A 22,055-nucleotide genomic window follows, 5' to 3' on the forward strand; every position below is an offset into this window, starting at 1 on the left:
AAGAAACTGCGTAAATACTCTTAGCTGGACAATCGGTTGTATAGGTTATATAAAATATCATGACCCATCTTAAAAATTTTTTAAGACAACAATCTATGGCTTATATGTAAGCATCCTGTGAAAGGTCAAGCTTCTAATTGGGAAGAAATTACGTAATACCTCTTATCTGAACAGATAGTTGTATGAGTTATATATTATATAGTGGTCCGATTCCGTCGGTTCTGACAAACGATTAATCTGGCAACCAAATATACCCAATCTGACAACCAAATATGCGAATTTCATCAATACATCTCAAAAATTGAGGGGCTAGTTTGCGTTCAAAGAGACAGACGGACATGGCTTAATCTACTCAGCTTGTAATCCTGACCATTTTGGTATGCCTAATAGTGGGTATATCTCTTATCCTTTAGGGGCTTACAATTTTGAGATTCGTGCCAAACTTAATATATGATTTCATTTTCATGAAAGGTAGAATTAGCACGACGCAAATAGGAAGAAAAGCTCGGCCTAAATCTCCTCGGATGTATATCGCACCTTGTATTTTTTTTAACCTTTGGCTAACGTACAAACTAAGGCAATGTCGAGAAAAGGCGCTGGTAAATTTTATCGGTACTTATTCCCGAAGCTAAAATGTGTCTTGGTAAGTATATTACTTGTCACTACACATAACAGTACGAAAATGCGGGCTTGCAGAGAGATCATGAAAACAGATTCAAAGTTGGCAAAGCAGCAAGTTAACAGGAGCGACTTATTTCCGACCATTTTTGTTTAAAATATTACCAAAGAAAATGAAAGACAGGATACAGTCATTATATAAAACTAGCTTTACCCGGCATACGTTGTAACGCCCGAGATCGAATGAATGTTGCGTTATTTTTTCTGTTTTGTTTGTTGATAATTTAGTTTATTGTTCTCTAAATTGAACTGAATTTTGTACGCATATTTGGTGAAATTTTCGTTTAAAACATTTTATTATTGTATCTTATTGTAATGCATGTGGGTACACAATATTTTTGGGTTTTTCGTTCGATGCAAAGATAAACTAATTTCTTGGCGTTCCAACTCTACAGCAAGCAACATATAGCTGGCATTGGGAAAAGCACGAACTCTCTAAATTTAAGCCTGCAACAGTAAGCGATTGTCCTTGTGCTTTGTTCATTGTAATTGCAAAAACAAGGCGTACAGGAAACTGTAAGTGCTTAAAATTTAATGGAAAATCTGTAGGAATCATTGGGATCCGTGGTATGAACACATCTTCACCTTTGCTTTTACCGCTGATGATTGTTGCTTCGATTACATTCGGCATTAATTTCTTAACGCAAAGTCTGGTTCCATTGAACAATTTTGGTGGGTCTAAATTCCGAAGAAGCATGATTGGTGAGACAATTTTCAAAGTTAATATATGCGCAGGCATTCCAGGTATATTTCATAATAATAATAAAATGCATAATTCACAATTTGATCTTCATCTGTAAATGTGTCGATCGATTTATATTTCGTTGCTTCACCAGGAATTTGGTTTTGAATGCGGTCATTGATTTTGTTAACATGATCATTTTTGGGAGCTAAGATTGCTCGTGCGCATAGCCAAAAAAAATTAATTTTAAATTCTAAAATCTGAAATATGAAAAACCTTCGTCTTGATCGAATGAACCTATAGCGAAAATTTTGTGATGATTGAAGTTTGGGAAATACGTTTCCATAGGGAACACACACACAGAATTTGATTTTTATAGAAGACTAGCAGACCCGGCAGACGTTGTTCTGCCCTAAATTTGTCCTATCTGCATACATTTTAATAAGCTTTTTCCGTCTAACTCTGCCCTACCCCTCTACACTTTTTCCTAATCTTTTTATTCACTCCTCCCTCCGTCTTTTTCCCTTCATCACCATCTTCGTCTCATTCTATCTCTTTCTCAGTCTCCTTCTCTCTTTTCTCTTCTCTCAAGTTTTTCTCCTTCTTCTTCATCTCTTATTGCCAGTCCCAGAGGGTGGTATGTGTTTTGTTCCAGTCTCATTCCGAGTCTCAGTCCCAGTCCCACTCCGAGTATCAGTCTCAGCCCCAGTCCTAGTCCTAGTCCCAGTCCCAGTCCGTCTCTAGTATACTTCCCGGAAAAAAGCATCGTAAATAGTAATATAGGCAAATTTATATACGAAATTTCAGGCAAATCGAATAGGACGTATGTAAATAGGTAAGTGTAGTTTTGCCAGGTTGATGCGACTAAATCGAATATCACAATGCACCTTAGAGCTCTCAGCAACAGTTTTCACTTGATATCCATAATACACACACATTCTAGGGGTATCCGGGTCCATGTTTTTGCCTATATCTCGAGACCATAGTCACTCAGCGGTGTAAAACTTACTCTGTACTAAAGCATACATCAACAGCTTCAATCTGATACCCATAATGTATCCGGGTCCACGTTTTGGGCTATATCTCGAGATCCTAGCCTCCCAGTTATATGAAAATTATCCGGTACTATAGCACTCATCAACAGCTTTCATTTGATATCCATATTGTATAAACACATTATAGGCGTACCCGGGTCCACGTTTTGGGCTATATCTCGAGACCCTAGCCCCCAGTTGTATGAAAATTATCCTGTACCATAGCACTCATCAACAGCTTTCAATTAATATCCATATTGTATAAACACATTATAGGCGTACCCGGGTCCACGTTTTGGGCTATATCTCGAGACCCTAGCCCCCAGTTGTATGAAAATTATCCGGTACTATAGCACTCATCAACAACTTTCATTTGATATCCATATTGTATAAACACATTCTAGGGGTACCCGGGTCCACGTTTTGGGCTATATCTTGAGACCCTAGCCTCCCAGTTGTATACAAATTATCCGGTACTATAGCACTCATCAACAGCTTTCAATTAATATCCATATTATATAAACACATTCTAGGGGTACCCGGGTCCACGTTTTGGGCTATATCTCGAAACCCTAGCCCCCAGTTGTATGAAAATTATCCGGTACTATAGCACTCATCAATAGCTTTCATTTGATATCCATATTGTATAAACACATTCTAGGGGTACCCTGGTCCACGTTTTGGGCTATATCTCGAGACCCTAGCCTCCCAGTTGTATGAAAATTATCCGGTACTATAGCACTCATCAACAGCTTTCAATTAATATCCATATTATATAAACACATTATAGGGGTACCCGGGTCCACGTTTTGGGCTATATCTCGAAACCCTAGCCCCCAGTTGTATGACAATTATCCGGTACTATAGCACTCATCAACAACTTTCATTTGATATCCATATTGTATAAACACATTATAGGGGTACCCGGGTCCACGTTTTGGGCTATATCTTGAGACCCTAGCCTCCCAGTTGTATAAAAATTATCCGGTACTATAGCACTCATCAACAGCTTTCAATTAATATCCATATTATATAAACACATTATAGGGGTACCCGGGTCCACGTTTTGGGCTATATCTCGAGACCCTAGCCTCCCAGTTGTATGAAAATTATCCGGTACTATAGCACTCATCAACAGCTTTCAATAAACACATTCTAGGGGTACCCGGGTCCACGTTTTGGGCTATATCTTGAGACCCTAGCCTCCCAGTTGTATAAAAATTATCCGGTACTATAGCACTCATCAACAGCTTTCAATTAATATCCATATTGTATAAACACATTATAGGGGTACCCGGGTCCACGTTTTGGGCTATATCTCCAGACCCTAGCCCCCAGTTGTATGAAAATTATCCTGTACTAAAGCACTCATCAACAGCTTTCATTTGATATCCATATTGTATAAACACATTCTAGGGGTACCCGGGTCACGTTTTGGGCTATATCTCCAGACCCTAGCCCCCAGTTGTATGAAAATTATCCTGTACTATAGCACTCATCAACAGCTTTCATTTGATATCCATATTGTATAAGCACATTCTAGGGGTACCCGGGTCCACGTTTTGGGCTATATCTCGAGACCCTAGCCCCCAGTTGTATGAAAATTATCCTGTACGATAGCACTCATCAACAGCTTTCATTTGATATCCATACTGTATAAACACATTCTAGGTATACCCGGGTCCACGTTTTGATCTCAAGACCCTAGGCACGTTGCGAAAAAAATGTAGCATTTGGCCGATTCTCAGACCTACCCAATATGCTCACACAATTTCATGAGAATCGGTTCAGCCGTTTCGGAGGAGTTAAGCCTCTAACACCGTGACAGACGAATTTTATATATTAGATGTAGATAGATTGAAGCTAACAAATTTTTTTAACGGTGGCAGATTACTAAAGGTCCAAAAGGAATAACAGCCAAACTCAACAATGTAGTTAAACTTTAGGTGTTAAAATAACCTTAGTTTGTACGGCATCCGTAGTTCTGACACATTTTTAGGGAAGGTTCCACGCCTCTTTTTTCCCCCAATTCCACATTTTACTGGAGGTGTTAAGACTTAACGGCATATAGCTCCTTACCAAGTTTCATTATCCTACCATTACTATATCCAGAGATATGCAGTATGATATGTTCCATTTGTATGGAAGGTACCACGCCCCTTTTTCCCAATTCCACATTTTCTTGGTGGTGTTAGGGATTGACCTCATATAACTCCTTACTGAATACCTTCAGAGCTATGCAGTACCAAAGATTCCATTTGTATGGGAGGTGCCACACCCCTTTTATGTATCGAAATTATGTTTAGCCTAAAACCTTCGTGTTGAAGGAACCTAGATCCAAAATTTGGTGATGATTAAAGTGCAGGAAATACATTTCCATAGCGAACACACACACACACACAGAATTTGATTTTTATATATACATATATAGATGTAAGAAACGTACTGTATATGAAACGAGAGAATGGTTTTACGGCCTCTAAATTGAAAGTAGCCACATAGGACACATAGCACACTAAAAGTTCGAGTAGATGCAAGTCGTCTGCATTGTAACGTATGGCGCTTTCAACTGACATCAGGGCCGTGGTGTAAAAAAGAACATATTACGACTGACTGAATACAGAATACTTTTACTTAGCAAATTTAGTTCTCACATCAAAATAGTAATATTTAATTTATTTGTTAATTAATACCAATATTTAGATTTGTACAAATATTTTTCATAGACGCGTACTATAAATGGGGGCATGATGTGCAACATGTGTACATGGCTGACGTACATAAAAAGTAGAAAATTAGCAAAGATGACGGATGCGTTAACTGATATGTTGCCTATTTGACCATTGGAATAAGCATAGCTTACTCAGTTGCTTGCATATCCGCTATATATGTGACGTATTGTATCATTATTAATAGTAGGCATTAAGTAACTACTTCCAGGTGCCATAAAGCATCTCTCCCTTCCATGCTTCCCAAAATAAAACTGAGAAACTGGTACACCTTTACTAGAAACCACACCTAACCTTAACCCCTACAAATAAAAATTGCTTCTGGCGGAAGTAGTGACCGTTCCTCCAATACTACTTACAATTAAAAGAAATATTGTTTTGTTTGACGATGTACATACATACCAGCGTTAGTGTACATTTTCAATGTGTAATATATGTATGTATAATCATTGTCTTCGAAATTACATAAATAACACTTGAACGTTTCACTTTCACGCTGGACTGGTCACCGTTCTGAGTACTCAAGCGTCAAAAAAGCCCAGGGACCGAAAAAATTACTTTAATTCGAATTTCAGCAAACGAATTTGTTAACCAGTGTACTGTATGAGCAGCTTCTTTTTCTTTATCAAGCAAATTGTTAAAATATGAGCTGATCTGGTTTCGTTAGCCAATAATAGCCGTGTTTTTTAACACGCGCGTATACGTTTCGTTTGCGCGTGTTAAAAAACGCCTATCTTCGCTTAGATAATGCTTAGGAGACCCATCTAGCGGCTGTGGTAAAACAACTAGCTACAGCAACAGGGTGTACCGAAAAGCGGAGACGCAACGCTCTGATGGCCATAGGGTATAACACAGGCATGCTTAACGAACGAAACGATATCATTTCGTTACGATAATCAACGTTAACAAACGAAACGAAGTCACTTCGTTTCGTTTATTAACGTTAAGATCGTCAAATTAACGTTAATTTGGCGTTCTTAACGTTAATAAACGAAACGAAGTCATTTCGTAACGAAATGATATCGTTTCGTTCGTTAAGCATGCCTGGTATAACATATAGCTGAATCAGTTGCGATGAATTGTGGACACACATATAATACATAGAATTAGTGTACAGGGTGAAACAAAGACACATATTTCAGTTACATCTGAGTATAATGCGTATTGAAATTTAGTAGGACAAAATTTATGCGCAGCAATTTCAGAGGTGTATTTATAGTTTGTCTCTTAGCAGTCAATATAAAGTTTAAGCCTAAACGGATATACGCGTGTTAAAAAACACGGCTAATATTCAAGTAAACGCTTATTACTTTCTTATGGTCGGTCCAAATTTTTGAAAAAGTAAGCGAAAAGCACGCCATGATATTAGGACAAATTGTGATAAAAGGCTTGTAAGAATTAAAATTTTTTTTTTCTAAGGTAGATAAATCTATTTGCTGAGGTACATAAGTTTATCAGGATTCACACTACTCCAAAGCCTATCGTTCGCTTGCTAAAAAGTTACAATGAAATTAAATATCCACTTCGTTTGGGGTATTATCATGACAGCAAATCAATTTGAACTTAAATTTTAGCTGCTGCCGTTGTGAAAAAATGCGTTTTATGCATTACTAAAGTGCGCAGGTTCGTTGCAAGTTATGATGTATAACCAAAGAGGATAAATACAATAAGAGCCGTCACTTGCTATTTTGTGGCGAGTATTTCGCTGGAAATTGAAAAAATTGATGCCGAATGTTTTCTGAGAGGGATATTTTTAATTGTCTCGCATTTATACATGCCGTGTAGGCCCCTTTTGCAACTGTGATTTTTGGAAAGAGAATTAAATAAGTTAGTTAAATACAGTCGGAAAAATAAACACAAATACCCCACGAAAATGTATAGAAGACATTTGTAAACATCTCGCCCAGAAAAAAAGTAGCGACTACCTCTCAGTATACATCGAGTAAATGCCTAAAAAATAACGAGTGACGGCTCTTATTTTATTTATCCTCTTTGGTATAACGTAATAGGGGGACTCATGAAAGCATATAAACTTATAAGGTGTAAAATTATATCAATTTACACACGCGGTTATATGAACGCACCTAGTAATACTCTGGATAAACTTTATTGTTTATCAGCTGTATTATTGCCAAACGAAATTTTTTTGATTGTTATACAAATTAAAAAATGCCAAGATTAAGTGAAAAATCAAAACTAAAACGCCTTTACTTGCTGATGTTGGAGATTTCTGATAAAAATGCCTGTTGTAATGTCTGCAAGGTTGCATTCCTTTGAGTTTACCGCGTTTACACAATGAAATGTGCGCGTAAATTTATACAAATTGTGTAAATGATTTTTCATACACAATTTGACAGCTCGTTTACGCACTAGATAAATTTATACGTTTACACACTTTATAAGGCATTTATACGGTTACATGAGTCCCCCTAATTTATTTACATTTCTCTAAAGGGCAAGGCGAATTCAGTATCAGGTATTGTTATCCCAACAGCTGATTGCTTCTTCTTGATTATTTCCAATACAACGCCTTGTACAGCAATATGTCAGTTAATCGAAGCCAATGGGAATTTTCTTTTGACTAGACATTCTTCTGCACGGCGAACTGGTTGAATTCGTTTTGCCATCACCTTGTATAGATTCGCTTTGCTAAAGGGTCTGCTAGGATTTCAAAATGACATAGAATCCATATGTCGGGGTTATTACTCAGCAAACCATCATTCGATAAGAAGAAGTTTGTATTCCTTAATGATTTATCCCATTTTTGTATTTTCCAAAATTTTAGATTTGAAAAATTGTGAACTCCTACAAGTGGCAAATGTTTGAAAAAACGTTCACAATAGTTAATAGCCCCAAACAGCTGTTAATTCGCTTTTCGATCTCTTAAACTATTTGCATTTTTCAAAATTTTTTTAAACGACTGGTATATTGCAATATTTATTTATGAAAGCTTAGTAACATTTGTTCGGATTTTTACAGTATTTGTTTTTAATACTTCCGCTGTTACTATTATATCAATATGATCATATGTATTTAATTAGCGAGCTTTGCTCATATTGCTTTATACAATGGTTTTTGTAATTGATATTAGAGAAAAAGTGAAATTCAGAAACATGTCCTAGTAACCATCGCCGTTTGTAAACTTACAATTTTTCTCTAATATCAATTACAAAAACCATTGTATAAAGCAATATGAGCAAAGCTCGCTAATTAAATACATATGATCATATTGATATAATAGTAACAGCGGAAGTATTAAAAACAAATACTGTAAAAATCCGAACAAATGTTACTAAGCTTTCAAAAGCACGCCTAAAAATCATATCCACACCATTAGGAATAAACTACATACAGAGTGTATGTGCCTACATGGTGATCAAAAGGAATATAAACAAAAAAGGCAACTCTTAGAGACCAATTGTACAGCGAACAACGGAACATTCATATGGCGTAGCAGCTAAAAGGCTTGCACTGATATGAATGTTGGAGACTCGAGTTCAACGCTCAGCTCCCGAAAAGCTAGCTGATGAAGAAGTGAAATTCAGAAACATGTCCTAGTAACCATCGCCGTTTGTAAACTTACAATTTTTCTCTAATATCAATTACAAAATATTTATTTATTTTAAAATGTTTGCTTGTTTGGATGCTCATGTTTTCAATATTAGCTAGATTTTACAAGCGATGATGATTTTATATAGACACATTTAAAAGAAAAGTTGGTTTGAAACAGAAATAGATAATTTTAATGGCGATTAAATTTATTTACCGCGAACGAAAAACAAACCTTTCTTCCGTTCTCTGGTCATTCGTGGCAGCCATTCTCCCTGTCAGCCTTATTTGACAAGGAAGGTATGGCAATTGAAGAATAGAAAAACCATCGTAGGAATTCATAATTCATGGGTCTAAAAAAATCTGTGTAACAAATTTGATAAATAATAAAAATTTGTGTGCTCAAGCTGTCTCAATTGAAATTATTTTCGACGCCTTTTGATGTTTTTATTCCATTACAACCCACTTTTACGCAACTGAAGTTGTAATGCATTGTGGGTGTACAGCTGGGCATAAAAAGATACAAAAGCAGTTGCATATGTGTTTTGGCATCGCTTATCAGTTATTAGTCTAATCATTAATATTCCCATCAGCCAATTATGTCGGTAAGTGATATATTTTCTGTTTAAACAAGTAAGGAAGGCTAAGTTCGGGTGTAACCGAACATTATATACTCAGCGTGAGCTTCAATTTTACATTTCATTTCAGATAAATTACTTTTCTACATAACACGTGACACCGCTCCACTGTGGGGTATTTGCTCAATCTATATGGCCAAAACTAAAACAGCAGTTATTTCTGTTTAAAAAGTGGTTGTCTCACTTCATTGTTATGAAAGGAAATATTTGACAGTAAATTCCCGGTCTTCCGCGCAGAATTACTATGGATCGTGCCCCGGTTTCGGAGGGACCCGATGTCATTTTTTGGCATTACATGAGATATCTATATCAATATGGATATCAAACGAAAGGTATTTTGCTCCGCATTTCTATTGACACTTTTAAGTAGGGTTGCCACTTAAGGTTGTACCCTCACCTCCTTTTATATATTTCTTTGTCTATCCACCACCATCTCGGAAAAGGCTTAACCAATTTGAATCAAATTTGGTACATCGCTATAGTATTACATTTTAAATCTTTTCACCTAGGTGTTGCCACTGAGGATGTTTTCACATGGTTGCCACCTTTGGCCAATATGGGTATCAGTCCCATACAAAATTGATCACCACTCAAAAAAACGCAGGCATGCGCAGCCGTTTTTGTTATTAAACTTTTAAACAAACATAAGCTTATGTATTGCCAAAAAATTGCTGACATGATATGAAATGAAAAAAATATATATCTTTCTGTTTGCAAGGTTTTTAAAAAATTTAATATTGAAAAGGAGTAGTATTACACGTAGAATAACTCAGTTAAAACATGCGGTATAAACAATCTAACATAAGAATTAAAAACACATTTACCTGTCCTAAACGAAGTGTAACCAGATTTGATTAAGGCTAAACAAGTGAACAAGTATTTAGGTTAGAAGGGTATATTGCTTTTTAATCCAAAAATACATCAAACTGCATACATTTTTTATACAACTTTAGATGTGCGCGGTTAGCTCCGTTGACATTGCAGATGGGTTTTGGAGTATGTATACTATTCAGTGGACATCTAGGAACGCCAAGGAGTACATTTAAAAAAATTGGAACATTTTGAAAAATCGACTTTTGGCCAGCTAGATTGATCAAATACCCCACCGTGCGCTCGTTTAAACAAAATGTCTCTCCATTTCCTCTTACAATAAAACTTGATAAGCGAAATATCATTGATTCAAAATTATTTTTTGCTAAGTTATAGCTTATTATTCTAGTCTACGACCCTTTTAAACTTGTTTTATATAAAAGTGGGCGTGGTCTTTAACCGATCCCGTCCATTTTTACTAGATATATTTTCTGCTATAAGGAAAATATGTGTACACAATTTCATTACGATATGTTAATATTTTTTCGAGATATGGCTCCCGAAATATAGAATATTGCTTAGTCATAAAAGGGGCGGTGCCACACCCATTTTCAAAAATTTTTTTTTTCCAATTTGATGTTATAATTCAATTTAGAAAGTAAAATTCTATTGATATAAAGCTCTTTTTCGCTAAGATATAGCTTATTATTTCCGTCTACGCCCCTTTTAAATATCTTTTATATAAAAGTGGGCGTGGTCTTTAACCGATCTCGCCCATTTTTTCTAGCGAAAATTTGTGTATTTCTTCGAGTTATAAAAGGGGCGGTGCCACGCCCATTTTTTTAAATTTGAATTTTTTCCTATTAATTGTTATAAATCCCTTTGGGAAATGAAATACCATTGATATAAAGCTCTTTTTTGCAAAGATATGGCTCTTTTAAAAATCTTTTATATAAAAGTAGGCGTGGCCCTTAACCGATTTCGTTAATTTTTCTTGAAAGCATTCCTTATAGTAAAGGCAACCTCTCTGCCGAATTTTGTTACGATAGGTTTAACGATTTTTGATTTATGATTATTAATATTTGTAAAATTGATTTTATCACAAGTGGGCGGTGTCACGCCCATTTAAAAAAATTGTTTTTAAATTTTTATCAAGAGTCTCAGTATCATTTCACATGTAAAATTTCAACATTCTAGGTGTATTATTTACTAAATAATCAGGTTTTATGTGTTTTCCAAAATGTTATATATATAAAACGTGGGCGTGGTTATCATCCCATTTCGCTGATTTTCAATACCAATCAATTCTGGGTCCAGATAAGCTCGTGTATCAAATTTAGTGAAGATATCTCAATATTTACTCAATATGTCTCAATCTAATTTTTTTTTTCGATACTGATGATTTTGATATATGGAAGTCTATATCTATCTCGATTCCTTTATACCAATACAACCAACCGTTATCCAATCAAAGTTAATATACTCTGTGTGCAAAGCACGCTGAGTACAAAAAATTTAATTCATTTTACAACAATCGTGTACGCGTTCCGGCCTCTGGTCTTGGAAACACTTGAAAGCACATTTATAATTGATTTCAAATGCAATGTCATGATCAACGAAATGGGTGCGTCCTCGCACTCTGTATTGACAATATTATGGAAGTACGTAGAAAGATTCTGTTACCTTTCTCTAAAGCTTTTTTAGCAAATATACACAGCAGAGTTCTGGTTTCGCGAATAAATATGTGTGCGTCTAATTATTTCTTGAGCAACTGTCCTGTAAGTACACATTCGATTAAATATCAGGCATAACAGTAACTGTATTTATGACTTTTTTATTTTGTTTAGTGTATTCTCTTTAACTTAAGTGTATTTTTAATTCGAATATATTGATTTTAGAAAATTTTCTTGTAATGCTTTCGTGAGTCTCGACTTTCGTATCTTGTATGGAAGACACGCGCGACATAGAGAACAGACCGATAAAGGCACTGTCAAAATTACTTGGCTGCTACTATTCTTCACACAATAAATGTATGCTGAATTTTTTCTTGATCGTTTTTTTATCATGTGCGGTAGCCAGTTACTACACTAGAATGAAATAGATTTTTTATAGATTTTCATCTTTGTTGGTTGTTTGGAAATATTTCCCGTGGTTGGACGTTTGTCGATTCTTTATTCATTTCAAACCCCAGCAGGTTAGGGAGGCAGGTTTGCCTGTCGTAAAAGGCGACTAAAATACCAAATTGATTCAAGTTGTGTAGTGCAACCCTTTCAAGATGTTGCCAGTGCAAAATATTAAACCCAATTTTCGATCTCACCTACCCGTAGCGAATCCTGTTACTTTAACAGCCGAGGCTCTAGCGACCCCGAGTTCCTCATGGATGTAGGGGGTGAGAGGGCTGTATGGCTTTGAAGGTTTCATGTGGTCATACTAAATCATTCCTGAAATGGTCGCGCTTATAACCGGAACGTACCGGATCTGCATCCCGCAAAGGACTATCAACATAAATAACACTCCCCAAGGACTTCGGGGAGTGTCCTTATCTCTACAGCAACAACAACTAGAATAAAATCTGCGGATTTCATAAAATAAATCTGCAGCTTCATTTCAGCTAAATAAAGCATCACAATCATTAATTTTGCATGTGTCATTTACAGTAAAAGGCAAAAGCAAAAAATTTACACAGAAATATGCATTCAAATTTTGTTTGGTTGGCCTATCCGCAACATCTTTGTATTACCCACGGCTATGCGGCGGACGTAAAATTTCACTTTAGCGCCACAATATAAGGCCAATTAAAAGCGCAAGTGTAAATTTTTAATTACAACAACAATAATAAATAATAGCTAAATCCAATAGCTGAATAATAAATAACAACAATTGCTATAAAATTTGCGGTTCAATGGTTAATGGTTGAATGGTCAGAGATGGGAAAAATTTTGCGTGCAAAAAATAAAAAATTATTATAAAAAAAGTAATCAATCTACAAATTCCAGTTTCGGAAAGTTTAAAAATTTGTATAAATTTTGAATACTTTTTTAAAAAATGTGATTTACAATAAAAGCCTCTATCCAAATTATTGTGCAGCCAGGGACTTGCATTTACAGATTCCAACAGCGCTGAGTATCAGCGACGGAATATAAACGCTCTGTCGGTGTTGTAAATATCTCCTAAACAAAACAAAAAAATTTATGAAAGCCGGGTACAAGCGAACAAAAACTAGAAAAATAATTAACAATTGTTTTTGTTTTATCGGCCTATTGACAAATGATTCAAGGTTCGATTCGAGCTCAAGGCAAGAACAATAATTTGTTTTCTAATGATAATTATTGTTTTAATACAGCTAAATGGTTAGCGCAGCGTGCCTAAAGCGTACTGATGATGAAGGCTAAGCAGCCTTCGAAATGGATCTATCTGCGCAGCTATGGCAGGTCGTCTGAAAAATTTTCTACTTACTATTCCAAAAATAAAAATACAATTTTTCAAATTTAGAAAAATTAAAAAAAATAACAAAATTTATCATTAGAAAAAATTATTGTTCTGGCCTTGAGCTCGAATCGAACTTTGAATTAGAAAAATAAAAATAATTGTTAAAAAGCGATTTTAAAAATTAAAGTTTAAATTTTTTCCGTGCCGATGACAGATTTTTTTTTTAATTGTGTTAAATTTTGATGGGGTCCTTTTTTGGTATAAAATTATTCACGACACCATATGAGTCGAAACATATCAATCTTTCCTAAGTCCATCATATGCAAATTTGGGGAGAGGAGTTTTTTGTTTCTTAGCTGTCCATTTGCTATAGCTGTTGCAAAACTATAAAGATGTTTGAAAAATATAACTTTAAAGCATATTGTAAAAAAAGATATGAATAGAAATTTTTATAGTTTATTAATTAAAAAAAACAAGTAAGGAAGGCTAAGTTCGGGTGTAACCGAACAATACATACTCAGCTGAGAGCTTTGGAGACAAAATAAGGGAAAATAACCATGTAGGAAAATTAACCTAGGGTAATCCTGGAATGTGTTTGTATGACATGGGTATCAAATGGAAGGTATTAAAGAGTATTTTAAAAGGGAGTGGGCCATAGTTCTATAGGTGGACGTCTTTTCGGGACATCGCCATAAAGGTGGAACAGGGGTGACTCTATAATGTGTTTGTACGATATGGGTATCAAATTAAAGGTATTAATGAGGGTCTTAAAAGGGAGTGGCCCTTTGTTGTATATGTGAAGGTGTTTTCGAGATATCGACCAAAATGTGGACCAGGGTGACCCAGAACATCAGCTGTCGGGTACCGCTAATTTAGTTATATAGGTAATACCACGAACAGTATTCCTGCCAAGATTCCAAGGGCTTTTGATTTCGCCTTGCCGAACTTTTTCCATTTCTTCTACTTAATATGGTAGGTCTCACAATGTTACAAAGTTTTTTCTAAAGTTATATTTTTTGCGTCAAAAAACCAATCCCATCACCATGTTTCATCCCTTTTTTCGTATTTGGTATAGAATTATGGCATTTTTTTCATTTTTCGTAATTTTCGATATCGAAAAAGTGGGCGTGGTCATAGTCGGATTTCGTTCATTTTTTATACCAAGATAAAGTGAGTTCAGATAAGTACCTGAACTAAGTTCAGTAAAGATATGTCGATCTTTGCTCAAGTTATTGTGTTAACGGCCATGCGGAAGGACAGACGGACGACTGTGTATAAAAACTGGGCGTGGCTTCAACCGATTTCCCCCATTTTCACAGAAAACAGTTAACGTCATTGAATCTATGCCCTACCAAATTTCACAAGGATTGGTAAATTCTTGTTCGACTTATGGCATTAAAAGTATTCTAGACAAATTAAATGAAAAAGGGTGGAGCCACTCCCATTTTGACATTTTCTTTAATTTTTGTATTTCGTTGCAGCATATCATTACTTGGGTTGAATTTTGACATAATTTACTTATATACTGTAAAGATATTAAATGTTTTGTTAAAATTTGACTTAAAAAAATTTTTTTTTAAGTGGGCGTGTTCGTCATCCGATTTTTCTAATTTTTATTTAGCACACATATAGTAATAGCAGTAACGTTCCTACCAAATTTCGTCATGATATCTTCAACGACTGCCAAATTACCGCTTGCAAAACTTTTAAATTACCTTCTTTTAAAAGTGGGCGGTGCCACGCCCGTTGTCAAAAATTTTACTAATTTTCTATTCTGCGTCATAAGTTCAACTCACCTACCAAGTTTCATCGCTTTGTCCGTCTTTGGTAATGAATTATCGCACTTTTTCGGTTTTTCGAAATTTTCAATATCGAAAAAGTGGGCGTGGTTATAGTCCAATTTCGTTCATTTTAAAAAGTGATCTGAGATGAGTGCCCAGGAACCTACACACCAAATTGCATCAAGATCAAAATTTACTCAAGTTATCGTGTTAACGGACGGACATGGCTCAATCAAATTTTTTTTATACCTGTACAACCAACCGTTATCCAATCAAAGTTAATATACTCTGTGTGAAAAGCATGCTGAGTATAAAAATGGTGCCAAAATAAAAAAATTTCTTTGGTCAAAATAATAGGTTAATGAAACTTTTCCTCAAAATCAAATTGGGAACTTGTGGAGAGACCTTAAGAGAAGAAGAGCGCGATCCGATTCGCTTGAATGGACTATGGACGAAACAAATTTTTATCACACTTGCAGTAGGAATTTTATATCTTATTGGCATTATTTATGCAATTTTTTTGTTTGTTTTAAACCATAGAGTTGTTCCGCGTGGTGACATAAGACCAACGGACATATCGTCAATTAACCTTATGACCACTTCAAACGGTCCTGCTTTTCCCGATTTAAACGATTAATATTATTCTTTTCAAACAGTCCAAATAATATTTATTGGAACTTTTTGTTCGTTTATTCGAATAAAATTATTCGACTTCCTTTCCTTCCTTATTTTTCGAATTTCTATTCGAAAAACGATTTGCAAAAAAATACCAACTAATCCCACGCTTATCGCCTGTAAATATGGGCATGCACATGTGTACTAAAATATATTCTCAGCAAAAAATTTTAACCTTAGTAAGGCTTTATTCATATGGCGAAAAGGCGTATGGCAGCAGCCCTTAATTGATTATTTTTCTATACCAATGTATGTCATCAGGCATAAGGTTAATCTGAAAGATAACGTTATGTATAAGGCTTGTAAAATAAATGTAAGGTGCGACAACCTCCGAAGAGATTTTCGGCCGAGCTTCTTTTCCAATTTGCGTCGTGCTCTTTTTTTTTAATTTTTCCTACAAATTCGCGAGACGGGACCTACTTGTTTTTTATGCCGACTCCGAACGGAGTTTTCACAGAGAGCTTTTCGTGGCAGAAATACACTCGGAGTGCTTGTCAGACACTGCTGAGGCGCAACACCGCTTAGAAAAATTTTCTACGAATTGAAAACCTTGTTTCCAATTTTGATGTTGCTTTGCCCGGGGGGTGAACCCAAGAGCTTCGGTGTGGTAGGCGGAACACGCTAACATGGGCTTATAGCCCATATAAAATAAGGCTTACGTAAGGTCTTATTTTCAGTAACAGTTTCTGTATAAAAACCTTTTATATCAGGCGTATAAGGCATTCAAACATACTAGCTGTATACCAGATGAATACTAGTCTGCCAAAAATCCCAACTAGTTCGAGTACTCTCTTTTTCCTGTATTAGCAACTGGCATTTCAACACGCCTATGTCCTATAAAATATCAATTCCCAGTCGCTGCATTAGCATCATACCAGTTACATACTGCTCAGTATTAGCATACCAGTTAGTTTTTGTAAGACCACCATACTCTTTGGTATGCTACTCACTCTATGAATCAGGGTCATATCAGTCGACATGTTAATCGATCATCTGAATGCTTCTTGATATACCAATCGGTACACACATTAGTTTATGGTACGGTAATCCAATTCTTAGGGAAAAATCATCATAAAATATAAACTGTGAATATCGAAATATCCTCAAAATTTAAGTCGTTTGGACTCCGAAACCACTCCGCCGATTTTATTCAAAGTGTTCCTGTGAAGTTTTTTTTGGGAAGTGGACCATGGACTGAGATATTCGAGCATATTCTATTTTACCTTTTATTGTAAATAAAATATTTTATTGTAGTCGAAAACTATTTTTTAATGCTAACAAGTATAGGTTCTCACGCGCGTACATATTGTTACGAATATTAGCAAAACTAAGGGGTGCTGCCATCTCTAAGCCGATGCTAAGCAGCGCCTTGCATGCACATCCATAGATCAGTCATTATGTATCTACATCAGGGCTATTCATTTCATAGCACAATTGTGCCAGGGTTGGGAAATGACATTTCATGAATTGTACTAAATCCACTCGAAAATCGTACTTTTTTCGTGAATTTTTTTGTGTATGGATTTACATATATTGCACTATTACTCATTTACTTTTTTTTACTTTTTAGTACAAAAAAAAATACGTGCTTAACCGTCCTGTTCATGAATAATTTTTCTTCTTAGTTCGCATGGGTGGGTACCGGGTACCGCAAGGCAGTTCATACGTGAGAACTACTAGTGGTACCTGGGTATCTCAGCCATGAGAACTAGTAATAAAAAACTAGTTTTAGTAATAAAAAACTAATTTATTAAATAAACATCTTTATGAATGTATATTTGAAAAAACTTTCTCTCCTTTTTGTAAAAAACTTATTCCCGTCAAAATACATTACTTAAATTAGAATATTAGCTATAGGCAAAATTGTACCAAAAATGGCAGCGTAGTACTGCAGTACTTTTTTGAGTCAAATTGTATCAAAAAAGTACAATTGTATCGAAAAACCCAACCCTGAATTGTGCCCTCTCAATTCACACGCATATGATACGCTCTGTCTTCGTTAATTGTGTTAAGCGCCAAATACACGACACGAACATTTCCGCGAACATTCCGCAATCTTGTTCGCAGCTTTGGTCATACACCATACGAACTTTTGGCCGAACATTAGTTCTCTTTCAGACAACGATGAATACGGACAACAATTGTGCTGCAGCAATATTGCTCGCTGTGGCAATTAAGCGTAAAAAAAGAGAGAAGATCGCAAAAAAAGAATTTGGTGCAAAGAATGGTTTAAAAAACGAGCAGTTCTTGGACAAAGTGAGCTTATTAAAGAACTGAAATTCACGTCACAAAATGATTTTAAAAATTACGTTCGTATGAGCAAGGCAACATTCGACCAACATATTCATCCTCAGCACCAGCACCAGACTTCAAACTATCTCTCTTTTTTTTTTTGATTCACGCCGGTATTGCGCCCGCAAACTACTTATTTTTTTATAACTGTATCCTTTGTGGCATCAGGATCTACTTCTTTTAATTTTTCGATTAAAGTCGCATAATCATTATTCTTTTTAATTCTATTACAATAATCTTTGCTTTTTACTTGCCGCAATGATGGCAAAGATTAATACGTTTCAATAAATTGACTCAGAAATTTTTTATTGTCCATTTTACTTTTCCGCGCACGTCTGTTCCGTTCAGAAATTACTACGATTGTGAGCTATTTTGCCATACACGCACGAACAGTTCGCGCAAATGTTCGCCAGAAATTAAAATATTTTGATTTTTGGCGAACATTTGCGCGAACTGGCAAGCACCACCATACACGAGAGAAAAGGTCGCAGAAACATGACATAACGGGAATGTTCGTGTCGTGTATTTGGCGCTTTAGTCGTCGCTTGGCACTTGGCGTAGCAACATCGGTGATGGGTATTGGCTGATCGGTATCAAAATATTCCTGAAGAATTATGCGCGATACTTATGCTTGTTGTTAGCTCGTTGCTTGCTAGTAAGCGACTAAATGAAAAATCAATTCATCCGCACGATCATCGCGACGATTGCGCTCTCACTATACCAGGTGCACTTTCAGTTTTGAATAGCCCTGATCTACATAAACGAATCAATCATTGTGGCTCAGGGATGCACCTTAACGTTAAGCTAATCGTTTATCAAAAAATTTCCACCGTTTCCGTTGAAACACTTCGAAATATTATCGATAAAGAAATTATCAAGATAAATTGTATCTCGTTTTTAACCGAAACGAAAAGCTTTCGTTAACGTTAAAAACGTTAACAAAAACGTGATACTTTATGTTTGAATTGTGCTGGCAATGCTATAGCCATGGTGAAGCCGTAAGGTGGCAACAACGAGCGCACATACACACACAAACTCTATGTAATTTGTTTGTGTAATTCGTTGGTGGTAATGTCAAAAATACTCTGAGAAATGTTTGTACTGTCAAAATTCATGAGAAAAATTGCAATCAGCTTGGCTAATGCTTTCACCTTTAATGACTCCGCCATCAATCAGCTTTGCCAGCATAGTTTGAAATTAATAATCAACATAAACGATTTGATTTCGTTTGGATATGGCAGAAAACGAAACGAAATCATTTCGTTAATTTGACGATCTTAGCGTTAATAAACGAAACGAAATGACTTCGTTTCGTTTATTAACGTTGATTATCGTAACGAAATGATATCGTTTCGTTGGTTAAGCATGCCTGTTGTGGCTACACATATGTAGGTACACGCAGCTGAGAGTAACGCACAAGCAAATGCAGATGTCTTATCGAAATGCTCCTAAAGGTATGCAATTGTGATTGTGGAAGTGTCGCTCACACATACAAGCGCATGGGGTATGAGGGAAGCTATAAAGAGGTAGAGGCGCTAAGGGCAGTTTCAGTTAAACACCCTATCTGTCGGGCAATCGTTTAGTTTCATTTAAGCTATCAGTCAGTTTGGTTATTAAGCCAACTAGTTGCAAAGTTTAAGTGTTATTGTGAAGTACTTTAATAAAGGCCATTATTCAATATTGCAGTTATTTATTCCACAGTTTAGTCATTCGAACTTAGCAAATGGGCAAATAAGAGGATTTGCAGTAAATTCGTTACAATATGTATGTAAGTACACGCACCCATTTTTTTACATTTTTGTTGCAGGCTTATTCAATATTGTGGGAATGCCCATCACTGTGAGAAAAAGGAAAGAAATCAGGAAACAACTAAAATGGAAAAGATATTGACAAAATAAATAAACAAAATATGTACATAAAAAAACTTACTATATTTTTAATAAACAGTACTGAATGACGTTCACACCAACGTAACTACTTTGATATAAAAACCAAATGAAATATGTAGTTGAAATATGCAAATGTTACAAACGCTAATTGAATTTCAAACTTATAATATGCAGATAAATATATATGTAGCTAATTTAGTGATATAAATAAACAATTTACAAACAAACCAAAGTACATGAAATTTACCTATGTCGGTTAAGGTGGAATGTACTGATCTAAAGTGTGTAAAATCTTAAATTAGATGTGGGTTACATTAAAAAACCAGTAAGAGTGTCTAGGTTCGGGTTTAACCGAACATTATATACTCAGCGTGATTTTCAATTGTACAGTTCATTCCAGATAAATTACTTTTCTAATCCTACTGAGGCATATTTTAAACACAAACTATTCCCCAAAAAAAGTAAGGGAGTCTAAGATCGGGTGTGACCGAAGTTGGATTTACGCTGGTGTTTATTTTACATATTTTAATATTTTCTAACTTTTTTTGTTGTAATCACATTTAGAAAGTAAAATACCACTGATATTAAGCTCTTTATCGTATAGGTATAGCTTATCATATTTGTCCACGACGCACATACCGGTATTTTGACAAATCTAGGCGGGCAAAACTATTTTAACGTTTTTTATAGTCTTTAATACTTTTATTCATCATCAATCAGACAATGGAATTTTTTTATTGAACTATTGTATTATTAACCCTTAAATGACCGTGGTATCTTTAAAGATACAACCATTTTGTACTAGAATAAATAGAAAATGAAATTTTTTTTGGGTATTTATATGTTAAATTATATAAAATAGACATCATTATTAATGTTTTAATTATTTATTTATCAAATGCGAAGTTTCATGGAATGTTAATGCAATACCACAGAAGGTATCAAGTATAATACATTATTTGAACCAAAAAAAAAAAGTATTTAATTCAATCAATAATCTTAAGTCAATAAGTACTAAAGCAAAATGAAACAAATTAAAGGAAAAACTTACAAATTTTCATTATCTGATGAATCAGATTCGTTAGGTTGGGCGGGAATGAGTAAACTTAACGTTTCAGGTAAATATGATTTTAATTTTCCTCTTTTCACATTTCTAGTGCTGCTAAATAAAGGGTCTGAACTTAAAAAAAAGTCGATTAAAAATGTCTCTATTGCAGTTTTCTCGGGAAAATTTTCTTGCGAAGTCTTAGCGATAAGTTCTAAAATGTTTATTCCTTGCTTCTGCAGCCTCCTCCGGTAGTTGCCCAGTAGGCACCAATGCATTTTTTATGATTAATGCACCATGCACAAGTATTTTGTGCATTGTCGGTGTCATCGGGTGCCATGGGTATAATTCAACGTACAACTGAGCTGTGTCAAATGCATATTTATCATACTTCTCCGAGGCCACTTTATGTCCGCATGAAATTGTCTCCAATATGACTTTTAACCGATAAATGAGATCATAGTTGATTCCGGTTATTTCAGCAGCTAACTTTGGATCTTCGAAAAATCTCCTGCTTGTCTTACCATCATTTGTGTTTCCAAAGTTAGCTTTTGGCATATCAACAAGCAAAGCAGTCTCGTTACGGAATCTCCGTTGGATTTCAAGTTTTCGAACAGGCAACTTGTAAGCAAGATGGAGAATACTCTCAAAGAGTCTTATCCTGGCGTGCAAAACAGATAAACCAAACTCAAGGCATTCGTGGTTAGTATCGTGCTTTAAATGCAGCTGATTAAAATCTTTGGATGTAGCGCCACAAATATAGCACTTACTGCTAGAAGTTGTGCCAGAAGCAGCGTTGCACACTTTGCCATCTACCATTGTCA

The 22,055-nt window shown here is 35.4% G+C and overlaps 1 protein-coding gene across 7 annotated transcripts in view; it reads right to left on the bottom strand.

Moving 5' to 3' along the window:
* Positions 1-22,055, bottom strand: part of pigs (pickled eggs) — a 618,878-nt gene that overhangs the window by 416,723 nt on the left and 180,100 nt on the right. Inside the window, exon 1 of one of the 7 annotated variants that reach the window (XM_067782652.1) lies at positions 20,080-20,166. The exons of the other annotated variants lie outside the window; for them this stretch is intronic. The gene's annotated coding sequence lies outside the window, so the exon portion shown is untranslated. Of the gene's footprint in view, positions 1-20,079; positions 20,167-22,055 lie in introns of those variants that run through there. 7 annotated transcript variants of the gene reach the window in all.

Source organism: Eurosta solidaginis, chromosome 4 (genome assembly GCF_040869045.1).
Source record: "Eurosta solidaginis isolate ZX-2024a chromosome 4, ASM4086904v1, whole genome shotgun sequence".
Lineage (NCBI taxonomy): Eukaryota > Metazoa > Arthropoda > Insecta > Diptera > Tephritidae > Eurosta > Eurosta solidaginis.